Source organism: Schistocerca serialis, unplaced genomic scaffold (genome assembly GCF_023864345.2).
Source record: "Schistocerca serialis cubense isolate TAMUIC-IGC-003099 unplaced genomic scaffold, iqSchSeri2.2 HiC_scaffold_550, whole genome shotgun sequence".
In the NCBI taxonomy this organism is placed as follows: Eukaryota; Metazoa; Arthropoda; class Insecta; order Orthoptera; family Acrididae; genus Schistocerca; species Schistocerca serialis.
In genome coordinates, this window is record NW_026048136.1 from 17,501 (window position 1) to 22,500 (window position 5,000).

General features: G+C 54.0%; 1 non-coding gene across 1 annotated transcript in view; it reads right to left on the bottom strand.

Annotated features, from left to right (window-relative positions):
- Positions 1–534, bottom strand: part of LOC126447949 (small subunit ribosomal RNA) — a 1,910-nt gene extending 1,376 nt beyond the window's left edge. The window contains exon 1 of the ribosomal RNA XR_007583958.1: positions 1–534. This exon is cut by the window's left edge and continues 1,376 nt beyond it. This is a non-coding gene — a ribosomal RNA (small subunit ribosomal RNA).
- Positions 535–5,000: the final 4,466 nt, after the last annotated feature.

The following is a 5,000-nucleotide window of genomic DNA, read 5'->3' on the forward strand; positions in this document are numbered from 1 at the left end:
CTCATTCCGATTACGGGGCCTCGGATGAGTCCCGTATCGTTATTTTTCGTCACTACCTCCCCGTGCCGGGAGTGGGTAATTTGCGCGCCTGCTGCCTTCCTTGGATGTGGTAGCCGTTTCTCAGGCTCCCTCTCCGGAATCGAACCCTGATTCCCCGTTACCCGTTACAACCATGGTAGGCGCAGAACCTACCATCGACAGTTGATAAGGCAGACATTTGAAAGATGCGTCGCCGGTACGAGGACCGTGCGATCAGCCCAAAGTTATTCAGAGTCACCAAGGCAAACGGACCGGACGAGCCGACCGATTGGTTTTGATCTAATAAAAGCGTCCCTTCCATCTCTGGTCGGGACTCTGTTTGCATGTATTAGCTCTAGAATTACCACAGTTATCCAAGTAACGTGGGTACGATCTAAGGAACCATAACTGATTTAATGAGCCATTCGCGGTTTCACCTTAATGCGGCTTGTACTGAGACATGCATGGCTTAATCTTTGAGACAAGCATATGACTACTGGCAGGATCAACCAGGGAGCTGCGTCAACTAGAGCTGAGCAGCCGGCCGCCCGGGAGTGTGTCCCGGGGGCCCGCGCGAACACGCAAGCGTCCGCTCAATTATTCTGCAAACAGGAGGAGGCTGAGCTCCCCTGCACCATACACCTCGAAACCCTCTCAGGTCCCGGCGGCGCGCAGCGCCGTCCTAAGTACTTGGTCGGGTTCGAGAGAGGCGCAATCGCCCGGGGTTTGGCGAGTAGACGCTTTAGGTGCGACCACCCGTGCTCCCAACTGAGCTTGCCGCTGCCGACAGAGGCCCGGGAGCGTGCTGTCGTGGCATTGCCGGCGGGAGACAACACGCGCCACCTACGGTGACCGGCAGCTCCAACGCCAGCGCCACAGAAGGACAAAAGCCCCACTTGGGTGCCGAAGCGAACTCTCCCAGCACAGCGCACGCGCCAACACGTCCGCACAGCTGCGATACAAACCACCTGCGAGAACCGCAGAGGCGACCGAGCAGCAGACGGCGTCGCGGCGCCGAGCGCCGGGCGGCGGCGCATCCTCAGCGCACACAGTCCTCAATCGGACCAGCACACTGCAGATGTCCACCGCGCTTCGCACCGGGCCCGCGAGGACCTACTTTGGCCGCACGGCGCCGCGTGCAGGGTGCGCCGGCGCGCAGCTGCGCCGCCTGCCGCCTCCGTCGGCCGGCGCGCCTGCCACTGGCCGCCCCCACCAGCCGGCTGTAGCGCGTGCGCCCACGCACCGCGCGGCCAGCACGCCGGGAGGCCCCCCCTCACCGGCCGGGGACGGTCCCACCCAGCCACCGCCGCGTATCGCTTCACACCCAGATGCCATTCACGTTCGTGGGCATGGTGGGTATCGCTGGAACAACCGGTTGGTAGCTCAACCGATCGTCGCCATCACTGATTCACCTCTAGCGAGAACAACCGCACCACAACGGTTTACCAGTTGTTCATTTGCGTAACGTCACCAGCAAACGTAGGCGTCCATCGCCATTTGCAAATTCAACGATTGTTGCATGCCTGTGTCAGGTGTCACGACACACTATGTCTGCCCACATACACGCAACAACATGTGCACGCTTCGCGAACACGTGGAAGGTGGCCCCCGTACGTATGCGATGTCCATTGCGCGAACGACTGTCAACCGGCCTCTGTCGCATGTCGCAGATGTGGAACGCAGTGCACCATGCTATCACGGTGTGTGAGAAGAGACGACTACGTCTGACAACACGCGCCACTACATCAACAGACGGCTCATGCTGATCGCCATCCAGGGCATACCACACTGCAATCCAGCTCTTATAGGGAGACGACACGTAGCTGAGTGCACAACATTTGGACCGCATGGTTCGCCGTTGTTGGCGCAGTCGTTGTACGGTCACATGTACCACGATGTATCATTCAGTACATGAGGACCAATGTGCAGTACAGTGTGTGATTTGGACGTACAACATCAGCGGACAGTTGACACAGGCCGTACCACAGCGTAGGCTAAGTGCTTCGCCATGCGAATGCCAATGAACAACTGCAAATGCCAATGAACAACTGCAAAGGGCATTGAGCATGTACGTCCTGCTGCCATCCACATTACAGTGTATAGCTGCAAGGTGTTTAACATGAAGCGATACACTGGGGACCGGGCAGTGCGAGTAGCAAACTATATTGCGGGGGTTGCAGTTAGGCAACACTACACTAATTTAACGCGTCGTATGACAATTACAGAGCAGGTTAAGGCCCAACGTGTGTTGGGTTAAGGCCCAACGTGTGTTGGGTTAAGGCCCAACGTGTGTTGGGTTAAGGCCCAACGTGTGTTGGGTTAAGGCCCAACGTGTGTTGGGTTAAGGCCCAACGTGTGTTGGGTTAAGGCCCAACGTGTGTTGGGTTAAGGCCCAACGTGTGTTGGGTTAAGGCCCAACGTGTGTTGGGTTAAGGCCCAACGTGTTGTTGGGTTAAGGCCCAACGTGTGTTGGGTTAAGGCCCAACGTGTGTTGGGTTAAGGCCCAACGTGTGTTGGGTTAAGGCCCAACGGTGTGTTGGGTTAAGGCCCAACGTGTGTTGGGTTAAGGCCCAACGTGTGTTGGGTTAAGGCCCAACATAGGTTGGGTTAAGGCCCAACATAGGTTGGGTTAAGGCCCAACATAGGTTGGGTTAAGGCGCAACATAGGTTGGGTTAAGGCGCAACATAGGTTGGGTTAAGGCGCAACATAGGTTGGGTTAAGGCGCAACATAGGTTGGGTTAAGGCGCAACATAGGTTGGGTTAAGGCGCAACATAGGTTGGGTTAAGGCGCAACATAGGTTAGGTTAAGGCGCAACATAGGTTAGGTTAAGGCGCAACATAGGTTAGGTTAAGGCGCAACATAGGTTAGGTTAAGGCGCAACATAGGTTAGGTTAAGGCGCAACATAGGTTAGGTTAAGGCGCAACATAGGTTAGGTTAAGGCGCAACATAGGTTAGGTTAAGGCGCAACATAGGTTAGGTTAAGGCGCAACATAGGTTAGGTTAAGGCGCAACATAGGTTAGGTTAAGGCGCAACATAGGTTAGGTTAAGGCGCAACATAGGTTAGGTTAAGGCGCAACATAGGTTAGGTTAAGGGCGCAACATAGGTTAGGTTAAGGCGCAACATAGGTTAGGTTAAGGCGCAACATAGGTTAGGTTAAGGCGCAACATAGGTTAGGTTAAGGCGCAACATAGGTTAGGTTAAGGCGCAACATAGGTTTGGTTAAGGCGCAACATAGGTTAGGTTAAGGCGCACATAGGTTAGGTTAAGGCGCAACATAGGTTAGGTTAAGGCGCAACATAGGTTAGGTTAAGGCGCAACATAGGTTAGGTTAAGCGCAACATAGGTTAGGTTGAGGCACAATATAGGTTAGGTTGAGGTACCGTATAGGTTAGGTTAAGGTACAGTATAGTTTAGGTTAAGGTACAGTATAGTTTAGGTTAAGGTACAGTATAGTTTAGGTTAAGGTACAGTATAGTTTAGGTTAAGGTACAGTATAGTTTAGGTTAAGGTACAGTATAGTTTAGGTTAAGGTACAGTATAGTTTAGGTTAAGGTACACATTGTTGTATGGAAAGGTGTAATGGGGGGGGGGGGGGGGGGCGGCCGGTCGGTTTGTTGATTGTGATTATAGTAAGTGGATGCCTGCGGCATCATCTGATTTGCCACGTCAGGATGCACCTTTGGCTCATGACAGGCGGCGCTCCGATTCCATGCTTGTGGCAGACCTGTGTCTTTCATTCCTGCCATTGTTTGTGTGCTGTGAGAGGAGGCAGTATTGTGATGTTGGGTGCACCCTGTGTAGGACATGTGTGGGTGTTGGTGGCTTAGCTGAGCAATGGTGGTTGTCGGGGGGGTGGGATATTCCGTTTTCTGAGTGGACCTCCCAGTCTGGTTATGACAGTGTGGATTGTCTCATGTGGCGGAGAGGATGCACTGGGTGTTGTTCCATGCTGGTGCTTACATATTGTCTGTGTGCGTGTTACAGGCGGAGAGTAGTGCGTGATAAGAGTGTGTGGCTGCCGTGTGGTTGTGATTGTGAGCAGAGTCTTTCAGCATGTATACGGACAGGTTGTATATATTATCTGTATTCTGATGGGTCTATGTATTACTAATCAGCGCCGTGTATACGTTTAATCCGGTTCCAGTCGAAACTGTTGTATCTCTGTACATTAGTGACACGGCGAGCGCGCTATGTAGCTACTCGTCTCGGCAGCTTCCACCGGTGTATGGCAAATGATTATAAGCAATGAGTCGAGTCGTCAATACCGATAGTGTGACGTCATCATGTCTGGGGTGGGGGACGCTGCGCCCTTCCGGTGGGTCATGGCCTAGAAAGACGCTCCCCACGCAGGGGGGCTTGGACTGTCATAAACTCTTCCGAGTAATATACTTGCCGTACGTTTTTGCGACTGCGAGTGCAACGCCCACCGGTACCGACATGGATGGAGCGCCTCCTAGCTGACCGCTCAGCATCGGCATTCGTACAGAGAGCAACGCGATCGCGTCTCTAGCTCGTAACTGGTACAGCTCGCAGCTCATGTATAGGGACAGCGGGAATGTCGCATATTGGACATAACTCTTCATGAAACGCAAGTTATAGGGGTGGATTGCACATTGCGACTGCGGGAAAAGTCCGCCGTTCATCCGCTGGAGTTGCGAGTTGGGCGGTTAGGGTGGGGCGCCGGTGGAGTGATTGCCGGTCGACGATTTCGTGCGGCAGAGGCGCTGGCGTTGGGGTGCTGTGGTCGACAGAGGACGCAGGCTTTGTGGGTGGGGTCGAAAGATGGGCACTGTGGGCCCATCGCTGTCTTAGTCGGCTTGGCGTCTCATAGATGGCGGTATCGTCGTTGCAGGACGTCATGCCGCGGGAGACCTACAGATGGCGCTGTGTTTTGTGGTGCGCTCGACATGGCGGACGTAGTGTTGTCAGATTCGCATAGATGGAGGTATTGCATGTGGTTTCGCCGTATTTTCATAG